The sequence below is a fragment of the Panthera pardus genome, unplaced genomic scaffold (assembly GCF_024362965.1).
Source record: "Panthera pardus isolate Hobbes unplaced genomic scaffold, ASM2436296v1 HiC_scaffold_1, whole genome shotgun sequence".
Lineage (NCBI taxonomy): Eukaryota > Metazoa > Chordata > Mammalia > Carnivora > Felidae > Panthera > Panthera pardus.
The window spans coordinates 17,824,827-17,850,639 of NW_026526654.1; positions in this window are offsets into that span (position 1 = coordinate 17,824,827).

Genomic DNA, 25,813 nt, shown 5'->3' on the forward strand with positions numbered 1-25,813 from the left:
GATTCTGTAATCTGACAGGATAAAAAGTGTACTAACTTTGAAAATAGGATAAACTACTTTTTAAAAAATAGGATAAACTATTTTTTAAAATAGAATAAATTACTTCACATAATCAATTTATTGAGAATGGAATCCCACCATTGAGTAATTACTCAAAAGCTCTCTCAACAAAACATTAGCTTCTCCTCCAGAGCACATTATTAAGCTTGATTTTTGTTTCATGATCAGAATTTCACTCTCCGCACATTCACAACAGAGTTTCTCACCTTTTCATTTCTGCCCCCAAATATGCTTCTCTTCCATCTTTCAGATCTCAGGAAATGGCCAATCACCCCCACAGTTGCTCAGGCCAAAACCCTGCTATCTCACCCTCATGCTCCATGGCCAAACCCTCCACAAATCCCATTGGCTCTACCTTCAAGACCTAACCAAAAACAAACTTTTTCTTCTCATTTCCACCACACTAGTCCAAGATGCCAACTCCTCCCACCTGGACCATGAAATAGTCTCCTGACTAGATTTCCCACCTCCGCTTCTGTCTGCCTTCAGACAAAAGGATACACAGTGCGTGGAGCAACTTCTAGAAGCTCAAATAATATGATGTCGCTCTTGAACCCACCAAATCCTCCGTGCCCTTCTACTACTCTCATAATAAAATGCAAACTCTTGACTATGACCAACAACAACCTACATGATCCATCCACTGCCCATCCTGGAACCTCATATCCAACCACTTGCATATTGTACTCTGACTATAACATTCTACTGCCAGGTATTCACACAGCTCACACCCTCATTTCATCCAAGTCTCCACTCAAATGCTCCTTCAAAAGGCCTTCCCTGGCAACCCTTTCTAAAATATCCCCTGCAGGGGTGTCTGGGTGGCTCAGTTGGTTGAGTGTCCGACTTCGGCTCAGGTCATGATCTCACAGTTTGTGAGTTCGAGCCCCGCATCGGGCTCTGTGCTGACAGTTCAGATCCTGGAACCTGCTTCGGATTCTGGGTCTCCCTCTCTCTCTGCCACTCCCCCACTTGTGCTCTGCCTCTCTCTCTTTCTCAAAAATAAACAAATGTAAAAAAATTTTTTAATAAAAAAATAAAGTATCCACCTGCAACCTCTACTCTGTTACTCTCTACACCTTCCCCTCCCTGCTTTGGGTATCCTCATAGTCCTTATCACCACATATCTTTGTTCATGTTATCTGTCTTTCCTGTTAGGGTGTTAATTCTATGAGTACAGGATCCTGGTTGTATTCACAGCTGTATTCCCAGCCTTCTGGGATGTACCCAAAACACAGTGTCCACTCAATGAATATTTGTTGAAAATTCATGCCATTTAATGAGGACAATTACAAAAAGTGGGTGAGATCATTGCAAGCCTGTTATCAGCTAAAATCCATTCCACATAAAAGATGTACCTTGGTCTAGAGAGCATGTGAAAATAAGTGCCAAAAGACAAAAATGTTCATTATATCAATTTCATTACATTATAGTCATATATTTTAATTTGTACATAATGTAATTAATATATACAATGTCAATGGCATTATACTTCTCAATATGCATAACTATCTCTTTACTTTTTTATAATATATTGGGCATGTGCTGGCTCATTTGAGCCAGAATAATAAATGTTTATTTTCACATTGACATAATGAAATATTTATCCTCCTTAGATTTGGTATTTCAAATTCTGGGAATTTGTCATAAGGCAACCATTCAAAACTTGAGCAAACATGTAAGCATAATGAAAAAAAATGCACAAACAATTTTACAAGAAAAATCTAACAATACCCCAGAGGTTTTAATTTCCATCTTCAACCAGCTAAGATGTCCTGACAGGTTATCTGTCGTTTTAACTGGTCAGAGAAGTCCCCAAACTGCTAGATCAATCCCTAATCATTCCACTGAACCCAAATCAGAACACCTATGTCTTTCTTCTTTCAAAATGTACATAAGCATGTGTTTAACAAGAAATGAGAAAATGTTATACAGTGAGTGCATGACAGAGGAGAATTCTAAAGGGATTTTTGTTGTTGTTGTTACTAAAAGAAAACAAAAATACAAAAGATATTAGTGCCTTTTCAAGATAGAAAGTGTCACAAATCTTAGAAATAGTTACTAATTGGTAATAACCTAGTTCTGACTAAAGACTAACATAAAAATATATCCAGAGTAAAGATATGCAAATAGTTCAATAGAACAGATGTGAAAATTCAGAAATATCCTTACATTTATGGTCAACTGATTCTTAACAGAGATTCCAACCCAATTCAGTGGGGAACGAATAGTCTTTTCAACAAATTTCACCAGAACAATTACGTATCCATGTGACACATAATAAGTTCAGGCCCTTACCTCACACCATACACATACACAATTTACACATTCACCATCTACTGATCTTCAACAAGGGTGCCAAGACCCACAATGGGGAAAGGGCAGTTTCTTCCAAATGGAACTGGATATCCATTAAGAATGAAACTGGTCTCTTATCTCACACCATTTACAAAAATCAACTAAAAGTGGATCAAAGACTTAACTGTAATACCCAAGACTGTAAAGCTACTAGAACAAAGCATAGAGAAAAAGCCTCCTGGCATTGGGCTGGGCAACGATTTTTTGGGTTTTTTTTGGAAAGCACAGGCACAAAACCAAACACAGACAAATGATATTTCACCACCAAAAAGTTTCTGCACATCAAGGAAACAGTCAACAACCTACCTTACAGAATAGGAGAAAATACTTGCAAACCATATATCTGATAAAGGGTTAATATCCAAAATATAAAAGGAACTCAAACAGCTCAGTAGGAAAAAAACAATGCTGTTAAAAAATGGACAAAAGATCTGAATGGACAGTTCTCTAAATGGCCAACAGTATAGAAAAGGTGCTCAACATCACTAATAGTCAGAGAAATACAAACAAAATCACATTGAGATATCAACTCACACCTGTTAACTGGCTATTATCTAAAAGACAAAAGATAGGTATTGGCAAGGACACAAAGAAAAGCGTTGTGTACTGTTGGTGGTACAATCATTATGGAGGCTCCTCAAAAAATTAGAAATAGAACCACCATGTGATGGGGCAATCCCACTTCTGGGTCTATATTCAAAGGCAATGAAATCAGTAGAGATATCTGCACTGTCATGTTCACTGCAGCACTATTCACAGTTGTCAGGATATGGAAACAACCTAAGTGTTTGTCGACAGATGAATGGATAAAGGAAACTGAATTTGTAATTCAGTCTCAAAAATAAGAAAGTCCTGCCATTTGTGTTAGTATGGATGAAGCTGGAGAACATTATGCTAAGTGAAATAAGCCAGACACAGAAAGACAAATAGTGCATGATTTCACTTATGTGCGGAATCTAAAAAGTCCAACTCATAACATCAGAGATAGAATGGGGCTTTCCAGAGGCTGAGGGGAGAGGAAAATGGGGAGATATTGGTCAAAGTATACAGAGTTTCAGTTACACAGCATGAATAAATTCTGAAGATTCAATGTCCAGCATTATGACAATAGTTAATACTGTATTATATACCAGAAATTTGCTAAGAGAGTGGACCTTATGTGTTCTTACCACACACATACACTAAAAAAGTAACTCTGTGAGATGACAAATGTGGTAATTAGCTTGATGGTGGGGATCATTTCACAATGTATCAAATCATCACATGTACACCTTAAACATATACAATTTGTATTTGTCAATTATGTCTCAATAAAGCTAGGAAAAGTAAAAAAAAAATGGTCATCAAAGAGTAAAACGGGGAAAAAAAGATAACAAAAATGTTTTCTTCATTCCAGCTGCCTCAATGTCTCATTTGACTCTCCAAACTTGACTTGGATGTTCCTAATATGCATTGAGTCATGCAGAGTATAAACTAATCAAACTGTTTGGTGCTAAGAAAAGAAGTAGGGCCCAGATCTAACAGGCCCTCCTCCAGGGACCTTTGCCACATAGCTGCTGCCTAGTGGGGAGGAGGAGGAGGGTCGGAATAATCTAGCTCAGTGCAAGCCTAGCCCCTGAAGACCTGAAGGGATGGAATACATTGATTGGGACCCTGCCAACTCTTCTATCACTTATATATAAAGACAAGGAAACAGTCCAATTGTTATGATTATTGTATGTTTCAGATATATTTGATGTTTCATTGACAGATAAAAACTTGTCCGTTGGTGTAATTTAATGAGTATAGATGTTTCTTTTTTTAACTTTCTTTTTTTATTTAAATTCAAGTTATTTAACATACAGTGTAGTCTTGGCTTCAGGAGTAGAACCCAGTGATTCATCTCTTACATATGACACCAAGTGCTCATCCCAAAAAATGCCCTCCTTTATGCCCATCACCCATTTAACCCATCCCCCCACCCACTTTCCCTCCAAGATGTTTTAAGTGGAAAGAGCTCCTTGCCCTCACAACAGCCCTTCCATCTACACTTAATGATATAATATTGGTAGAAGCATCATCAATCAGGTAGCCATGTCATATACTGCTGTTATTTATACTTACATTATAGACCAACCCTACCTAGCAAGACACAAGAGGATATAGTTTGCTGTTACCATGGCCTGACTTTCTCCTCATATAGCTGAGTCATCAGTTTAAAACCTTCTGCAATAGAGAATCTGAGGTCAAGGGAGTATTCTAGACAGCATATCAAGAGAACCAGTCCAGTTCAAGACTGAATGACTAAGCACTATGTGACATCATGGTAATCAAGTCAGCACTAGCAAGAATATGAGTTCTGGATCAGAATTAACTATAGAGTCACCATAAAATAGAGCAAAAGTAGAAACTGGTCCTAGAAACTTCCATGACCTAGAGAAAGTTAAGAGGATCTTTTTAACTGTCTCTGTCTCTTTTTATCTAGAGACAAAGCAGAAAGGACAATTTGACACAAGCATTTCAATGCTTCCATATTTATGCACTTGTATAAAAATGAACATGACAAAATGCTAAAAGTACTATTTTTTTATCCAATAATGTGAATAACAGAAACTGAACTCTACTCCAGCCCTGACCCCATCCTTGATCCCCACCCCAGGGGACAGATTCAGTAATAGAATAAAGCTCGGGGATAAAGTAGTGATATCTGTTTTGCACATTACTTAGAATAATTTTTTAAGTGGAATATTTCACAAGTTCTTTTAAGGAGGCTGAAAATATATGCAAGTAGCCACACCATCATGTTACATAACCAACCATAGGACGCAATCCAGTTACTCTATCAGAGACTCAATCACAGAATTTCAGGGTGAGATACCAAATCAATACTCACCTTGTAACCTTTTTCCAACTTCCTTCCTGAGCAACGGATGAGACATGAGAAATTTGAATTTAGTGGAAGTACCTGAATCAGCACCGAAGACAACATCACCAGAGATGAATGCTTTGTGATTGGATTAAACAATATCACCTGCCATAAGCTAAAAAGGCTTATCTGATAAAGCACAGAATTCTGATATTGAAAGATGATTAAGTAAATCAGCAGCATGTTAAATATTAAGCATATCTTGGAACGTGATCACTGTGCTAGAGGTTACCGCATCATAGGAAATGAATCTTAAAAAAAAAAAAAAAAAAACAAGGTCTTTGGCTCTAAGACTCTGCTGAAGCATAAAAATGTACTTAAATGGGTTCTAGAACTGACCCTAGAAAGAAACACGACTGCTTGAGGGTGCATTACTTCTCAGACCCCCTAAATATTTTCTTTCCTAAGTCCAATGATGTTGCCCTCAAATATCATCAGCTTTTAAGGAAATATAGCTAAATCCATCATCTTGGCAACCTTCAAATTAAGATACCCTTTTGACTTTGTATATTGTTCCCATTTGAAAATTTTTCTCTCCCTCTTCCATAATATTATCAGACTCTCTGGCCTTCCATAATGCTACAACAAATCTCTAGTCTATTTATTCTTTAAATACTTATTGAGTACCTACCAGGTGCCAAGTTCTGTTTTAGGCATTAGAGAGGTAAATTAGTGAGTAGCAGGCCTTGCCATCCTTTGTGATCCATGATTTCACCAGTATTCTATTTTTCCTGCTTAAAGTCCATATTGTGTCTCCTCCATAATACCGGGGACTGTCTTATTGCCTGGCCCTAGTACTGTATAACCCATATTCCTCTAGCCCACAAAGATCTCCATACCCATAGTACCTGATTACTGTCCTCCCCTAAACAACCATGGCCAAATTTACCAGTTTCCATTTTAGGAGTTTCCATTCTCAATAACCATCCAGTAGAGCCATCCCCAATCCACTGTGTGCAATGTCCAACTTGCTGCTCACCTTCTCAGACGTGCTCACTTCAACTTTCTACCACTGTGATCTCCACATAATCCATGATAGAACTATATCTTAGTTTAAGACACAAGTAGAGCTCATAATTATATTATTTATAGTTGCCCCTAATAACACTAATGATATGACCATCCACTTGTGGCTCAGTTTATAGAAAAATACTTGCCTATCACTTTTGCACCATTCAAGTACTCTCTTCTTTTTCCTTCTTCCTCCTTCTCTTTCTCCTCCTCCTTCTTCTTCTTTTCTTCTTTTACTCCTCCTCCTCCTCCTCCTCTCCTTCTCCTCCAACTCCTTCTTCTTCTCTTCTTCTTCTTCTTCTTCTTCTTCTTCTTCTTCTTCTTCTTCTTTGTCTTCTTCCTCTTCCTTCTCTTTCTTCTTTTTTTCCTCCTCTTTCTCCTACTCCTCTTTCCTCTTTTCCTTCTCTTTCTCCTTCTATGACTTCTCTTACTCCCCCCTCCTCCCTCTTTTTCTCCCCCTCTTCTTCTTCCTCTTCCTCCTTCTTAGAGAACATCCTATAAGCTCAAATTTTCTATAAAAGTTTTTGCACTATTTCTAGAATTATTTTTTTTAAAAAATCAGCATTGTTATGGCATGAACCCTCCAAAATATTTACATTTCAAAAATATATTTTATGTGTTTATACCTGAACACGTTTCTGTTAGTAATTTAGTTGCTTATGTCCATTAGTCCAGTCTATATTATTTTTAAAAAATTTTTAATGTTTTATTCATTATTTTTGAAAGAGAGAGTGTGTGTGTGTGTGAGCAGGGGAGGGGCAGAGAGAGAGGAAGACACAGAATTTGAAGCAGGCTCCGGGCTCTGAGCTGTCAGCGCAGAGCCCAGTGCAGGGCTCAAACCCACGGACTGTGAGATCATGACCTGAGCTGAAGTCAGACACCCAACCAACTGAGCCACCCAGGCACCTGACTCCACTCTATATTATTGAATACAACTTCTTATGAATCCAATTACCTAGTAAATGGTAATTAATATTCTTTAAGCATGAAAGGTAAGAAATGGGACATAAAGGTAGAAAGAGAACAGCTGTCTGCCTACTCTACCATGTCTATGGAAAATAATGACTTGGAAGATAAAAGAAACTCTCCAGAAGAAAAAGAAACTAGCAAGTGAAGATTTCTGATCTTGGTTTTAGTTGGTGTTGGATTGTTGGGCTTAGGAAGAAGGGAGTTGGAGGGATTTTTTGATAAGTGAGATGTCCTTTAATTTTATTTTTTATTAGATAGAGCACACAACCCAGAAAAGTTGGGTTAAGCCATGGATAATCTGTAGAACTTGACACCCTTGAGAAACCACTCCACATCTCTGCAACTTATTCCCCTTTTACGTCTGAAGTGACAGGGTTGTGCTAGAGGGCTCTCTGATCTCCTCAGAATAGGACAGTTATTCATGGTTTCCTGCAAACTGTACAACTTACCTGTATAATGATGTAGGCAGAAAGGGGTGCTAGCATCATAATCCCCTTGTCTCCAGTTTGTATCTGATAGTCCAAGCACTGGAAGATGTTCTGAGGGCTTCAGAATACTCCACCAGTGATAAGCAATAACAAAAAGCATATGAAAAAGGGCTTTTGTTTCATTGCTAAACCTTGGGATACACCTTAAGAATCATCTACGATATTGGGGCACCTGGGTGGCTCAGTCAGTTGAGTGTCCAGCTCTTGGTTTTAGCTCAGGTCATGATCTCATGGTTTCATGGGTTTGAGCCCCACATCAGGCTCTGGCAGTGTGGATCCTGCTTGGGATTCTCTCTCCCTCTCCCTCTCTCTGTACCCTTCCCCCACTTGTGCTGTCTCTGTGTCTCTCAAAATAAATAAATAAAAATTAAAAAAAGAATCATCTAAGATATTATTGGAAGCTCTAATTAATGGGCAATAAATTATGTTGCATTACTTCTTAGGTAATATTAACAATGAAGAAAAACAACCAAATATTTAGAATCACAGATATTTGCAAAACAGAATAGTATCACCATTTAAATTAATCCACATGTGAGTGGACACTGAGGACATTAAAGTTTACTTCAAATTTTCATCTAGTTATTACATAAGGTCTAAAAGGCCACCAAGATAAAGAAGAGGGTGGGCAAGTGCTATAAATTACAATCCTTGCTTTAAACTGCAGTTCAGATTTAGAGATACAAAGGGAAAGAATAAAGTATTTGTGTGGAGGATATATGTGTTGAAAAGATAAAATAAACTGAACCAGTCTCATCTAAAGTGGTATTCTTCAGTTGAGAGTTTAGTAAACACTCACCATGTGTTAGGCACAAACAAAGCCTCCACTCACACTTGGAAGAATGCCCAGGGGTGCCCGGATGGCTCAGTCGGTCCCAAGCATCCAACTCTTGGTTTCAGCTCAGATCATGATCTCATGGTTTCATGGGTTCGAGCCCCACGTGGGCTCTGCACTGGAAGCATGGAGCCTGCTTGGGATTCTCTGTCTCCCTCTTTCTTCCCCTTCCCCATGTATGCTGTCTCTTTCTCAAAATAAATAAATAAACTTTAAAAAATTTTTAAATAAATAAAATTTTACAGTTCATGAGTTTGAGCCCTGTGTCAGGCTCTGTGTTGACAGCTCAGAGCCTAGAGCCTGCTTTGGATTCTGTGTTTCCCTCTCTCTGTCCCTCCCCCACTCATTCATTCTCCCTCTCTCTCTCTCTCTTTCTCTCTCTCTCTCTTTCTCTCAAAAATAGACATTAAATAAATAAAATTTTAAAAAATAAGATGCCCAAAATATGGGTCCATACAATCTATGAGTTCGTAGTCAGGTTGCTGAGAAAATGAACTAGCAGTTAACCCACAATCAGGAAAATTACTAAATGCCAAACTCTTGGAGACTCATAAATTCATATAAATCAAGAGAGAGAGAGAGAGAGAAAAGATTCCTATAGTCTGGAATTATTGGATTCCCTAAAGAACAATGGGGTAAGTCAAAGCATCAGTGTTGGAAGTCTGACTCTCATTGGACACTTGCCTGTTGGGTGCCCTGGGTTGCCTATGCGATAGAAATGGACATCTTCAAGAAGCCCAGGCAGTTTCTGTGTTGCAAATGAAGTACATGAATATACGAGGTGAGTACATGAACACTTGAAGTGCTTACAGAAGAATAATATAATTCTTGGTAATAGAGATATTGGTAACCAAAGGGGGAAAGGGTAGCAATTTTGCCATGAAGAATTCCAATTTAGGATGGTTTTAGTCTAGCAATAATGTCAGGGTCTTCCCACAGTTAAGAGACAGACTCAATTAGGAATGTACCCTGTGGGCATTAGGTGCAATTGCCATCCTAGGGACAAACTGCACTCAATCAGCATGGAAAGAATTGCTGCTGTGCATCAAGCTTACAGCTCAATTCACTAACCCAGTAAAAGCTCCATAAGGAGCAGCATCTAAAACACAGGCAGATTCCATTAACAGTTGGATCAGACACATAAAAAGTATTAAACTTTATAGTTATTTGTACTATGTAGAGTCTAAAAGAAAAAGGAGAGTAGCATTTGCTTTAGAACCTTCTTCCAACCATCCCCTTCCAAGTCCATTCCCCTCCATAACCAGAATGGCCTTCTGACTAGTCCCCTCTTTCTTGCTCTCCATGCTCCCAAACCATCACTCTCACTGCTGCTACACCAGTCTCCCTGAAATATAGCCGTAATTGTTCTTCTTACCCTGCTCAAAAGCCTTGCGCAATTCCCAGCCAGCCCCATGGTGTCTAAATTCCTGCTCTCTCCATTTCCTGTCTTGTTTCCCCAATAAGCTTTGCCTTAAGTTCATGTTCCCTGCACAGATCTCTAAATTTTCACTTCTGCCATGGTCTGTTCCCTTTCCCAAGTTGGATGCTCTCCCCTCATCTTCCTCAATCCCTTTGTGAAGGTTTTAGAAATATGTCCACAAATACTTTGCTACTCTTTCCAAGGAGAGGTGGAATCTAATTTCCCTCCTCTTGAATTTGGGGTAGACTTAGTGGCTCACTTCTAACAAACAGAACCCAGTAGAAGTGATGATGACTCCTGGCCCACCTGGATAGAAATGCACCTAGAATCATGTAGGGTTGGACCTCTCTTGCAGAACTCCATATCTCTAGTATAGTGATGTGTATAACTTGCACAATTTTTTCTCTTATTAGAGGTTAAGATCTTTGAAGATTTAGTTCCAAATATTTCCTCTTACCACAGAAGTTAGGTGCAGGAAAAAAGAAATGGTAAATATTTGTTGAGAGACTGAGCAGCTAGATTCTAATCCGAAATTCCTTTCCTTACCTGAAGACCTGTCTATCTGTGTTTATTGTTGTGATTTTAGTAAGGAATCACGTACAACTGAAGAAGCCAGACACAAAGTAAGAAGTACTTCATTCTTTCATAACTTTTACAAAAGGGGGAAAACGCTCCAAGAGACATAATTAGCATATTCAAATTTTCCAAGCAGATCAGGTAGGTGGAACTAAACCATCACCATTTTGATGCTAGTCCTTGTCCAAAGCAAGGTATGAATTGAGAGGCATGGAAATCAAGAGATGACCACGTTCCTGACCAAATCACAAAGTGCTCACCAATTTTTCTTCCCACTAAAGACAGAAACTTCTCTCTTTCCCATTGTCTGTGAGCTGACATCATCCCCTAGACCACTTTGACCCTCCTCACTATGGCCTCCGATTTGCTTTGTACAATATTAACCAGGAATCAACAGCAACATATGAAAAGTGAATAACCATTTTTGATTGTTTGTATCTAAAATCCAGGCTTCCCGTTTCCTCTGAGTAATGGAAAATGGGAAAACTGATTATGAACTGAGCATTAAATGTTCAGAGCATTTGGCTTTTAAAAATGAAAGCACAAAAATCATTATGCTTTGTTGGAGCTCTCCAGACATAAGTACATAAAGAGAAGGATTCTTCCTGCCAGCCCTTGTCTTTGCCACTGGTAAGAGGACGTGCTGTCAGAGCCCGTGTCTCTGCTTCCTTTGACATATTTCTAAAGTGTCTATTATCAACCAATGTTCAGCCGTCAGGGAAGCTCAGATTCAGGCAGTAATCGCCTAAGTAGGCAAACTGTACCTATCTCTTATGCAACTGGATTTGATCCTTGATCTGAAGCAACCACAATAAACCTACTGAGACATGTTGTACAGGGATAATTGTTTTTATAGTAAATCAGTATCCATTTACAGATCATTATATACTGTAAAACAAGGAATATGCTATTTATGCGTGAACTCTCTTGCATTCTTGACAAGTAAGACATCAATTCAGCTGCCTCCCCTTTCCTGAGCAACAGTGACAGCAAAAAAAAATCAGTGAGTTCCTGAGTTTCAGTTCTTCCCAGCTTGCTTTCAAATGTTAAAATAACATTGTCTCAGTTCCAAATTCCTTTTTTTTTTTAATTTTTCTAACGTTTATTTATTTTTGAGACAGAGACAAAGACAGAGCGCAAGTGAGGGAGGGGCAGAGAGAGAGGGAGACATAGAATCTGAAGCAGGCTCCAGGCTCTGAGCTGTCAGCACAGAGCTCAAAGCGGGACTCGAACTCACAAGCCGTGAGATCGTGACCTAAGCCAAAGTCGGATGCTTAACCCACTGAGCCACCCAGGCGCCCCTTCAGTTCCAAATTCTAATAAGATTTTTAAAAAGTGTCGTTTCTCAGTTCCCAAACTTCATCCTAAGGGTTTTGACTACTAGTGTTCCTACTCTCTACTCCCAAAATAGGGGTGGGAGAGGGGGGCAAATTTTAAGGGACTGAAACCCTTTTGAGTAGTATTATTCCCACTGCCAAGGGTTAGACAAAGAGCACCTCTGCATTATTTTCTATGCTGGATAAATGAAATAAAGATTTAGGCAATAATTCAGGAAATTTAATCAATGTTGCCCATCAATATGGGTGATTCAAGATAGTATAATTTCAGTGCTTGGTAGTATAAGTTTTCAGCCTGGATTCTCTAGATAAATAACTATATTTCTCTTTGTTGGTGTGGACAAAGCTTTAAGGTGAAACCTTGCTTTTTCTTTTTTCAGTAGACATACCTGCCATTCAAATCGCCACACTTACAGCAGCATATACTATCCAAACCAAACTAATGGACTCTAATGCACTGTTGTTATTAATTTTCCTTATGGGTAGTGAAAATAGGTTCTCCCACATCCGGATCTTTGGTTATTTTAATAAATCTCACCTCAAGCCCTATTGAATTTTAACTGGCTGAAGAAAGTCAGCAAGAACATAGCCATAGATTAAAGCAACGCTCGTCATAATACAACTTCTTGAAATGGAAGTGTGAAGAGCGAGGACAGCAGAGAAACAATCACGTGAAGATTATGCAGATGGAAGTCAAGAGGGAGAGGAAAGTCGAAGAAGAAATATGAAGAAACTCAGTGTGGTAATACAAAATTCCTATGGGTGTCTGGAAAACACCACAGGAAAGCAACCGTGTGTCCCTAATATAGAGAATAACAGATAGTGACCAGATGTGGTTCTGAAAGGCTGTTTTTTTGAGTCAGCCTTTTTTTTGGAAATGATAAACCTAAAATATTTTCAGGATAAGAAAAGCTTCAGCATCACATTGGTCTGTTAATGGCTGCACATACAGATCAGTCACCATCACAAGGTGACTTGGTATCGTGGCTCGCCCAGGATCATGCCTGCTGTCCTGACTAACAGTGTCATCTTTCACCCTCAAAAGTGCACCAGTTTGGAAAACAAATTATTTGATCACCCTAATTTTTAGTGGGTTAGTGTTTAGAGGGAAAGAACAATGACATAATAAATGCATGTATCATCTTAAAACCATCTCATCTTCCTCCCTCATCTGATGTTCCTCAGACTTGGTGAGAATAACCAGTAAATATACTGCTTCTCAGAAGCCCTCAACCTGACCCTTCTAATCCAGCTAACACACACACACACACACACACACACACACACACACACACACATCCCACATATCTTCTTTGGTGATGCTTTTATGGAGATGTCCAAATTATTCCCCAAACAAGAATTGGCTCTTGTCTGCCAACAAGTGTTATCACTTTATCCAGCATCAAGATCAAGAACCACTGGTTCATTTGGTTTTACTGATCCTAGTTCATTCTGTCTCAATGGAGGCAGATCCCATAAGTAAAAATACATTAACCATAAGTTGGATTCAACATAGATAAACAGTGACAAAATGCATTCCCCAAACCCTGGTGTGCTTGCGAAGATTATGGCTGTTGGCCAGTAGCTCCACTGAACTTGGGTTGCAGAGGCTTGGAGAATAAATACCTCCATCCCAAGGACTCATAATATCTGCAACCCTCTTCTTGAAAGGCACTAGATCCTATCAAGTTACAAACAAAATTTCTTGGCTTCATTTTTTTTTATCTATTTTTAATTTCTTTTATTTTGCTCTAAACCCCTGTAAGCCTTCTTAGATCCTTCTGCCACAGTGTGGAAAACACACCAATAACCAAAGATGGTTCTTGCCTGCATAGATCTTAAAATTTAGAAGAATAGGGAAAACAAACCACAGGTCTCTGGTACAGAACATGATATAACAAGCACCATGAAATAGAGACAAAGTGCTATTACAGTTCAAAAGAAGGATGAAATCATTTCCATGGGGGTGGGGGGTGGATGATAAGAGAAGACTTGGCACTGGATGGCGGATGGCGCTGTAATTGGTTCTTGGGAGGTTGTATAATGAGGTTAGATAATGGCAGAGATATTGAGGAACAGGCTTTTTGGTGGAAACAGCATACATAACGGTCTAGGGATTGAGGCGCCTGGGTAACTCAGGAAGTTAAGCATCCGATTCTCGATGTGAGCTCGGGTCATGATCTCATGGTTTGTGAGACAGAGCCCACATCGGGCTCTGCACTGACAGTGTGGAGTCTGCTTGGGATTGTCTCTGTCCCTTTCTCCCTGACCCTCCCCATCTCACCTGTGCTCTCTCTCTCACAATAAATAAACAAACAAATAAGTTCTAGGAGTTAAAAAGTGGAGAGTATAATTGGGATAAAACAGTAACTCAAACCAGCAGAATGGCTATTTAGGGGTAAGACTTGTCCTGTCTAAAAAGTGTAGACTTCTGATATATATCTGAGGAGCCTAGACTGAGAAAGGAAAATGTACATGTTCATAGCATTGGAAGTGGGCAAGGCTACCTATAATCTTATTAAGAATGTACCCAAGGGGCGCCTGGGTGGCCCAGTCGGTTAAGCATCTGACTCTTGATTTCAGCTCAAGCCATGATCTCATGGTTTGTGAAATCAAGCCCCACACCGGGCTCTGCACTGACAGCACAGAGCCTGCTTGGGATTTTCTCTTTCTCTCTCTCTCTCTCAAGATAAATAAATACATAAATAAACTTACAAAAAAGAAAATAACAAAAAAATAAATACATAAATAAACTTACAAAAAAGAAAATAAGTATCTGTTATTCAGTGCACAATTACTAAAGCTCAAACAAAATGCAGGTACTGAATAGTCCACTACTGCATACACTCACACGATGGCTGCTTTCTGCTCAGACAGAGAAATTTGGCCACGAGCTCCAAAGAGACCACCCCCCCACCTCCAACACAGATGCAGGGTGTGTGTGAGAATCAGGAGACAGAACAGCCCCGGATCCACGCTCCTGTAGAATCCCATGTTCATGCCAGGCAACTGTGGTCCAGGATCACCCGTCCCAGCTCAGATCAGCTGCAGCGACGGATTTGACGCTCAGGCGAGAAGCAGAGCACCGGACACAGCATCGGGTCTCCCCACCTGCGTGACAGTCTCACTTTCCCCCACTCTAGGTCACCATCAGTTTGACGCACAGAACTGTTCGTTTCTCTCCTCCCCAGGGAGGGAAAGGAAGAGAGAGTGCAATATTGTAGAGTGAAAAGTGGTTTTATACGCATCATCTTAATTTTCAGTGATGGAGAAAGAAGAAAAAGAACAAGAATTCTAAGTAGCACAGAAAGGTTCAAGGTTAATTTGATTGGCAATATATGAAATGCCACTTACCTCAGGCCATTTCAAATTGCCCCTCATTCTCTCCACAGTGAATGAAATGATTCTTTCCAAAGACGGGGCATCAACTGATAATGGCTGCTATTACATATTCATACACCACTTTACATTCTGTAGCTTACTTGGCAGGAATTCTTACAAGTCCCTCTTCACAGATGTCAGAGGTGAGGTGGGGACCGAGCGCACTCTCACGGGCACTTTCAGCGGACAGAGGAACAGAGACCGGACAGCAGGTGGAGGAGTGAACCGCACCTGGTGTGCAGGTAGACTGTGCCTCTAACTGCCCGCCTTCCCACCACAGCACATACTGGAAGATGCCCTTTCCAGAGACCTGGTGTTTTCTGTGTTATTAAGGACCATTTGCAGAACCCACAGCTTTAACAGTAAGGGGTACTTCTCAGTACTGGGAGGAGGAAGAAAGAATCATTTTGTGCCTTGAAGAACAATGTGAGAATTATCTTTCTACATTAAGGATAATTTCCTTATCCTAGAGAAACTAAGAACATTTGGGTTTTTTTTAAGGATTAAAAACAAAACAGGAGAAGTCATATCGTGAGTTTCTATGCGCAGTTGACTTTCCTGGCTGCGGTGCAACCAAACATTCTTCTCTGGAGCCCAAGCCCAGGGAAATGGAGCCCAGTCAGTTCCCCATGCGTTTCCTGTCTAGTGAGCAGCAGGCACAACACAAGCCATTCTCATCCCCAGACAGGCCAGTTTACCCCGCACAAAGGTGCAGCCACAGGCAGAGTTCTGGAATAAGCCCATGGAAAGCTGAGAGGAAAATATGGGTGGCTCAGTGAATGCCCATCCCACCTTCAAAAGAAACAGAACACAGGGATTATTTACACAGAATCATTAGCTTCACATTTTTAAACCATAATATTTCTCTCTCTCTCTCTCTCTGCCCCCTGCCCTCAGTTATTTAGTGACATGCCAATTGCTGAATTGCTTTTCATGATTAACTCTCTTATTTCAAGGTCAGTGATTGCCCTTAGCGTGATGACAGGGCTCAAGGTTAACACACAATTCAGATAAACCTTGAAATGTTGACCTATCATAAGTTCAGTGTAATTAAAAGGTGTGCCTATGCCTGAGCCAACTGTTTGAAACATGTTTTCTAGAAACCTAATGTATCTGAACTTGCCCGGAACATCTGTTCATGCATTTCCTTCACGGACCCATTGTTCAGAGCAATTTTCATGAAGCCCTAAAAATCTGCATGAAATTAATGACAGCAAAATGAGCTTCAGCTTATTTTTTAAAACTAATTTTAAATAAGAATTTCTGGTTGAAAAATAGGAAGCAAGGACTTTGGGGTTATGTAGTGCCAGAGGATATAAGGTGGGTTCAAATGCTTTAGGAGTAAATGAGGCCCTGTTGGTAGACTATGTGTTTTGACATGCAGTGGCATTTCTTGAAGAATTGTTCCTTAGAGTTATTCTGACCACAATTGTCTTCAGTGAGATTGATTTTTTATTATTAATGGGATTGATGCTCCCAGGTATATAACATAGAGAAGGAGAAAGTAAGAAAGAGATATTCCCCCTGAAACTCTTCTAGAATAGTCTTGCCTCCCGCCTCTAAGCATCATTCCAGGATGCCAGGATGCATTTTGGCCATGTGTGGGTTAGGAGGCACCCAGGGGCATTGCTTAAGGAACAAGAGGCAAAATTCTTACACCAAGAGAACAGTTGATCCATCCACGTTTGGCAGTAAATCAGCATGAAATGGTTGAAATTGAACAGGGAAACATGCTAAGAACAAGGAATGTGTCTGGGTAAACTAAATTCTTTGTGAAAAACACCTACCTAGGGTTTGTAATTTCAAATCTAAAATAATCATGTTATCCAGAGTGGTAAAGCCGGGAATTCGTGGCCAAACAGACTTAAGTTCTGAGAGAAAAGCTCGCCTGGGTAATAACTATGGTTATTTGTCCCACATCCATCAGACCCAGGGGCAAGAAAGGAAGCGTGATGACACATACCAAATCATTCTGGAATCTCTAATACATGAGCTCGATTGCAAAACTAATATTATCTTTCTGGCTATTCTCCAAATTCTAAAATATTGATCGTCCATTCTTCACAGCACTAGAACAAATAATCCTAAAATGTGTATGGAACCAGAAAAGACCCCGAATAGCCAAAGCAATCTTGATAAAGAAAACCAAAGCAGGAAGCATCACAATCCCAGACTTCAAGCCATACTACAAAGCTGTAATCATAAAGACAGTATGGTACTGGCACAAGAACAGACACTCAGATCAATGGAACGGAATGGAGAACCCAGAAATGGACCCACAAACATATGGCCAACTAATCTTTGACAAAGCAGGAAAGAATATCCAATGGAATAAAGACAGTCTCTTCATTCAACAAGTGGTGCTGGGAAAACTGGACAGCGACATGCAGAAGAATGAACCTGGACCACTTTCTTACACCAGACACCAAAATAAACTCAAAATGGATGAAAGACCTCAATGTAAGAGACAGGAAGCCACCAAAATCCTTGAGGAGAAACCAAGCAAAAACCTCTTTGATCTTGGCTGCAGCAACTTCTTACTCAACACGTCTCCCGAGGCAAAGGAAACAAAAGCAAAAATGAACTACTGGGACCTCATCAAAATAAAAAGCTTCTGCGCAGCTAAGGAAACAATCAGCAAAACTAAAAGGCAACTGACAGAATGGGACAAGATATTTGCAAATGACATATCAGATAAAGGGTTAGTATCCAAAATCTATAAAGAACTTACCACACTCAACACCCAAAAAACAAATAATCCAGTGAAGAAATGGGCAGAAGACATGAATAGACACTTCTCCAAAGAAGACAACCAGATGGCCAACCGACCCATGAAAAAATGCTCCACATCACTCATCATCAGGGAAATACAAATCGAAACCACAATGAGATACCACCTCACACCTGTCAGAATGGCTAACATGAACAACTCAGGCAGCAACAGATGTTGGTGAGGATGCAGAGAAAGAGGATCTCTTTTGCATTGTTGGTGGCAATGCAAGCTGGTGCAGCCACTCTGGAAAACAGTATGGAGGTTCCTCCAAAAATTAAAAAGAGAACAACCCTACGACCCAGCAATTGCACTACTAGGTATTTATCCAAGGGATACAGCATCCATCGAAGGGGCACATGCACCCCCATGTTTATAGCAGCACTATCAACAATAGCCAAAGTATGGAAAGAGCCCAAATGTCCATTGATGGATGAATGGATAAAGAAGATGTGGCATATATATATATATATATATATATATATATATATATATATATACACACACACACACACACACACACACACACACACACACACCATGGAGTATTACTCAGCAATCAAAAAGAATGAAATCTCGCCATTTGCAACTACGTGGATGGAACTGGAGGGTATTATGCTAAGCAAAATTAGTCAGAGAAAGACAAATATCATATGACTTCACTCATATGAAGAATTTAAGATACAAAACAGATGAACATAAGGGAAGGGAAACAAAAATAATATGAAAACCAGGAGGGGAACAAAACATAAGAGACTCTTATAGAGAACAAACAGAAGGTTACTGGAGAGGGTGTGGGAGAGGGGGATAGGCTAAATGGGTAAGGGACATTAAGGAATCTACTTCTGAAATCATTGTTGCACTGTATGCTAACTAATTTGGATATAAATTTTAAAAAATAAAATTTAAAAATTTAAAAAAAGATTGTCAAAGAAGTTTACAGGCTTAATAAAACAGGTTAGACAACTTCAAATATATATATATATATTGATCGATAAAATGAAGATCATAATATCAGCCAGCTATGGTGGTTGTGGGAGTGAAATAAATAAATATATAGCTCAGCCTCGTGCTGGACGTACAGTGAACTCTCAACTAACAAATGTTGTCGCCATTATGACCATATGTATCGCTTTCACTCTTCGGTATTTAGCCATGAATAGATTTTATCGGAAAAGATGTATGTTTGATGATAGTCTTTTTTTTTTTCCCATTCACCGCAAGAGTATGTTTTGAGTTCCTTCTCTGTCTTAGGCACTGGGCAAGGCAGAGGGACTGAAATCCCAGGTGAGCAGAGTCATGCAGATGCATAATTCATGGTGGCTGATGGGGTGCTAAGACTGAAGACCCAGCCAGGAGATGTCAACTTACCACTTGGGAGGCCTTGCCAACCCAACTTTTAGACAAAAGGGAGTTATTTTTGCAAAAAGTAAATAAATAAAACTTTCATTTTAGCAAACCTAAGTAAGGTCTCTCTCAAAAGGATCCAAGTATACTGCAAGGAAGTATGAGCCAAACAGAAATGTAAGCAGTCAATTTGGGAGAACCTGTAAGCATCTGAAAGTCAGGAAAATGAGAAACATAAACTCACAGAATGGAAAGAGAGCCTCAGGCAACACTAAGCCATTAGGACTGATGGTTATTCCTGTGCAAAAGACCTCAGAAGATGAAAGCATCATCTTCAGCCCTGTCCTGGGTTTAACCACATTGGTCCGCACCCACACCCCTGTTCACACCGGTTTTTCTCCCAGGCTATCCTGCAATGCACATTTGTCTCAAATACTGGTCCATATGCTGCCTTGCCAAGGCCTTCAAGTACATGTGCACGCTTTAAATGATAAGCAAGTGACTGTATTAGCTTTAGTGAACACATTAAGCCTTAAGGGGAAAAAAAATGCATGACTAGCTTTTGTGGTCTTTAATACTGACGATGTTTTTCCTGCCTTCAAAACATTCTTTTTGATATCATTCCCTAAAAGCGTCCAATTTTATTCACAATAAAAATCTGCTATGTGCAATGCCATTGTCTCCTTATAATTATTCATAACATTTGAGAATAATTTCCGTTGCTTTTATCACAATGCTAGCCTTCCCAACCTCTCATTTTTACATTTTGAACATTGGTACAAATTTTAAATCTATTGAACCACCCATGGCTAACCATAGCATTGCATTAAAAATCTTGTACCTCCCCTTTACATCAATTTACAATAATTCTTTGTTTTAATTGTCATTTAAATGTATCCCATACTTTTGTAAATTTCATCCTTCATCTGTATTGGTGCTAACTTTTCCATTTAGATTTCTGCTTTTGTCAAGTACTCCAAAAAAAAAAAAAATACATAGGAACACCAAAGCAGAGGCTATTTATGAAATGGAAATGCTACCGATAATGTGGATGAAAAATGAGATTTCATAGTGAACTGTATGACTTTCCAGGTATCAGGTAGAAAGGGAAGTACTTTATACATACTATCTCATTTAATCTTCAAGACAATCTTATAAGGTGCTGCTGTCATCACACCCATTTTACAGATGAGAAACTGAGGCTGGAGACATGCAGCCATTTGTCAAAGGTCACAAAACTAAGAAGGGACAAAATTCAGAGCCCCATCTGTCTCGCTCCAAGACCTAAGCCTTTTAAGCATTATACCACGTGTAGGAAATTTTATGTGCACTTTTATGCATGTGCTTTTGTGCAAAATGATTTTCATTGTTGAGGCAGCCAGAGGAAATCCCACACAATGGAATAAAGGCTTTGGCACTTTTAAGCCTCTTTACACTTTCATTTTTTTCCTTCTAATGTACCCCTTGCTATTGCTTGGTTTCCATTCAATCACAGTTAGAATGTCATAAAAGAGGTAATAATACAAATGATACTGAAATAACACATACAAAAATCCATGGAGAAAACAGAACAACATGAAAGCGTAGTCACAAAGCCCCTCACCTCGTGGTGGCTGCTGCCTGCCCAGCATCCTGGCTTTGCAGCCAGCAGCCACACGCAGCATCACTAAAATTTCCATCTCTAAGATGTTATTATGGGCCTCATAGAACAATCTGTGTAAGGTCATATTTGCATAAGTCAAGTGTTCCACAGTCTGTACAGCGTCTTTACCTAATGCAGGATGAAATCACTGGCGTGGACCATAATTAACCCTCCAGATTGCCTTAAATGCCAGCCAGCTTTCACTTAGAGATGTGGCCAGAACATGGAAGGAGTGAGGTGGAGTTGACTATAGTCAGCTCACAAAAGCCAACACACAGAGCTCAGAAACCATTCAAGAAATACCCTTCTACACACCAATGTCCTTTATGTAATACGTTAGTACAAACAAGGGAAAAGTTAGTGTGTGAGTTGGCAACGGTGAGGACTTCAGGGGACCGTGTATGATATTACCGATTGTCATCCTTGAGCCCAGTGGCTTCCTAACTGAATTTCCAGAAGCCCTGGTTTCCTACCTCACAGCTGCTTTAGGAATGAGAGAAAAAGACCCAATTAGGGGGCCTACGGGTCTTCAATGCTTCCCTCAACCAGTATGACTTCACTTTTGTCTGTTAGGTATGCTGGGGTTTCATGCACGATTTGACTGGGAAGAGTATCTGATGCTAAGTACGAAGTCGGAACGCAGCTAAATCAGGGCAACTTCTACCTTTCACCCACATGCAGATGGTACTGGTCAAAGATTTAGTATCCTGCCCATTGAGTGAAGCCTGGCTAGAGGCAAAACCTAGACCGGAAACTAACTATTTGAATTCCTGCTCCTGCGCTTAGCCCACCACACCTTGAATCTCCATTCATGACTTCTACTTCTTTCTACTCCCACCCTGGAACATGCATGGTTATCTTTTCCAATTTGGATAAATGCATACATGTGAGAGAAACACAGGTGGTTCCTTCATCACACCTTTAAAAACTGAGCAGACCCAGGAACCATGTAGCCTTTGAAAGCAAGCATCCACATCCTGTATTACATGTCTGAGCTCATGTGTATTAATCTATCTAGCCTTATTCCTTCAGCAATTACACTCTATGGTTCTCTAATCTTTACCAAGCATGTGCACATATTTAGTCCCTGTGTGGAAATTGGCCCTTTTGCAGAGCAGTGGGAAATTATTTATCCTACTGGGAATGTTGAGGTTTACAGTTAGATGGGGCTTTACGGATGACCCAATCTAACTCTTCCAGTCTATAAGTGAGAAAACTGAAACCCAGAGAGGTTAAATATTAAATCAAATGATGTCATTAGGTCAGCACCGAAGACCAGATCAGCTGATTCCTAGCATCCCTCACACCATATGTTCCGATTCTATGCAGTGATACCTAGAGATTTCAGCGGGCCTTAGTGTTCCTGAAGATTTTGATGATTCCACTCATAGCTGAATATATTACCTGGCATATGGATACTTGACAGCTCAAAGGAAAGTTATTTGCTTCTTTGTAGGAGTACCTCTAGGGACCTGTACGGACCTTTCCCATAATTATCATAAATCCTCATGCTTTCCTTCATAGTACCTATCACAGTTTTGTGATATTCATTCATTACTTACTTACTTAAATGCATTTATTTACTTAATGCATCTTTCTTTTTCTTTCTTTCTTTCTTTCTTTCTTTCTTTCTTTCTTTCTCATGAAAATATAAGTTCTATGAAGGCAGTTGCCAGTTCTGTCTTGTTTAACATTTTTTTTTCAGACTGTAGCACAATGGCTAGAACACTGCAAAAGTTGAATGAATGAATGAGGGAATGACGAATGAGCAAACGAATTAATTTCACAGTACCTTAAGAATATTTCTATTGCTACACCTATAATATAGTATTTAAACCATGCGCTTGTGGTTTAATAAACTAGGAGCTTCCTGAGGGTAGTATTTGTGCCCTGTTGTGTTGGCAATGCCTAGCTTATGTCTTATCAGTATGAAGAAGGCTGCCAATAAATGTTTATCAGATAAATAAATACATTCATTCATCAATAAAAATCTAATGATCCTAGATATACAATAGGTATTCAAACACATTTACTGACTGCTTAACTGATTGGTTGGTTGGCTGATTGATTCATTGATAAAACTCCATAAAAATCATATGTTTTCAGGGTGGCATTTTTAGAGAGCCTTCTCACCATCACAGAACCTAGTGTATTCATGAGCACCCAAACATGTTTATTTGAAACATGATTCCTCTGAATTTTATTGTTCTACCCTTCCTTTTCTTCTCTACTAGTTAAGACAGAAATATATCCATCTCATGGAATAAGTTTTTACGGCTATTCAGGGAACTGTACAAAGGTAAATCATTCAAGAGTGGGGTAGAGCAGTTTTCTCTATATACGTCACTTCAAGTTCATTGAATCTTTACTTTGAAAACCAAAAAGGGGCCAAAGTTCAGGGTAACCACTTATGACTGTGAGCATCACGACATGTAATAAAATAGTCATAGAGCTACTGTTTATTGGATTTGAGAAGGTCATTCTGAGTAGGGCTCAAGGCTAAGTGCCTAAGTGTATCATGGGTAATGCCTTGGATTTGTCAGTACCTTTTAAGAACATCTTTGCAAAGCAGATGACAGCCGTGGAAAACAGAACACACATACACACATTCCCATAGATCTTTTCCACTAACATTTTGGCTTTTCTTTTGAAATTTTACAACCTCTATTCTACAAAATGCAAACATAATAGAGACAGTTTCTCAGCAGCTATTGAAGGAGAAAAAAGCAACAGGAGTTAGTCTTTGATCTTTCCACCATATTCCAGGTGGAATGAAAAAAAAAAACACTCTATTTGGCAACTGGCACGTATGTAGACATCTAAGCACATATATATTGCATCTACTGTTAGCCCTGCTCTCCGGGGAGACCAGGGATCGATTGGTAATTGAGATCTGCCACTGATTTCAAACACTTCAATTCGTATAATCATTTTACCCTCTCCCTTCACTGTAAACCTTGGTAAAATGTTATTTAAGCTGCTTTGCCTCCTTGTTTCTCCCCGTCAATTGGTAAAGGAGTTTTAAAAGCATGAACTCGCCAAGAGGCAGGCACCATGACATGATATAGAGAGGGTTAAATAAAAGGACTGAATTATACATAAACTGTCCCTCAAAGCCTACATCATCAAAGGCCACCCACATTGTGGCTACATCACCAACTAGATGGCTCATACGTGAAGGGGTACACTATTCAGCACGTTCAATACTCCATACACTTTGGGCCCCAGCAGGAACCTAAGGTTCCTGGGTGCATTCGGTGAATTGGTGTGGTAAGCCATCAGAAGCTTATTTGGAAGAGCTACTAAGGAGCTGCTTGTCAGAGACCTCACCAAAGGGCAGAATGAACATAAGCTGAAGGAAAGTCTCAGCATCAGAGCGTTCTCAGTGTGACTGAGGCCTACAGAAAGAGGGCACTACTGGGGGGAAGGAAGGGAATAGAAAAAGTTGTTTCACTAAAACCACAAGGCTTAGGAAGGTCCCCCTCTTCCATCTCCCAGAAATGATAATGCTGCTGCTGCTGCTGATGATGATGATGATGATGATAATGGTGGGGGAGGACGAGCCAGAAGCCAGAGAGCAGCTGTCATTCTCTGCTTCACAATAAAATATAATGTAGCTCCCATCACCCTGGGACTCTGATCTGCAAACCGCAAAACCCAGAGACTGCCTTGTTAAAGTGGAGGGGTTGCATTAACATCTGGCAGCAATAGACATGCTTATAAGTACATCTGGGGAATTTCTGAAGTATTCAGAGTCCTGTGTGAGCTTCTTGGGACAAGTGAAATTTGGGTTCATGTTCATGTTTAAGTGCTCTCATTTGTACCCAAAACACAGGGAGGCTAGAGGAATCTCGGGACATACATATCTTCCTTTGTAATACCTTAGAAACTTAAATGACCATCAGATATATGTGAGTTGGGATCTATAATCCACATGATCAAGTGCAAAGTGCATTTTCACAAAATTAATTAGCTGTCCACTCCCTATGAGGACATGTGCTAAGTGCTCTATGGAACTTTAAAGTTTTTTAAATGGGGCACCTGGGTGGCTCGGTCGGTTAAGCGTCCAGCTTCAGCTCAGGTCATGACCTCGTGGTTCCAAAGTGTGAGCCCTGCATCAGGCTCTGTGCTGACAGCTCAGAGTCTGGAGCTGCTTTGGATTCTGTGTCTCCCTCTCTTCTCTGCCCTTCCCCTGCTCACGCTCTCTCTCTCTCCCTCTCTCAAAAATAAATAAACCTTTAAAAGAAATTCAAAGTTTTTTAAAATATGGTACTTTTTGGGGTGCCTGGGTGGCTCAGTCGGTTAAGCATCCAACTTCGGCTCAGGTCATGATCTTATGGTCTGTGAGTTCAAGCCCTACGTCGGGCTCTGTGCTGACAGCTCAGAGCCTGGAGCCTGTTTCAGATTCTGTGTCTCCCTCTCTCTCTGACCCTCCCCCGTTCATGCTCTATCTCTGTCTGTCTCAAAAATAAACGTTAAAAAAATTTTTAATATGGTACTTTTTGATACTGAACATGATATATTACTGATTTTATATTTGCATACAGTCATATATAAGAAACCCACCTCCCCACGTTCTACTTTGATTTCTGGCAACTCTAGACCTTAAAGTCACTGCCGTCAACCAAATAAGTCAGTTACAAAGGAAAGGGTTGTCAGTAAGTCCATGCACTTTACTCTCGGGAGAAAGAAAGATAAAGTCATTGTCAAGTGA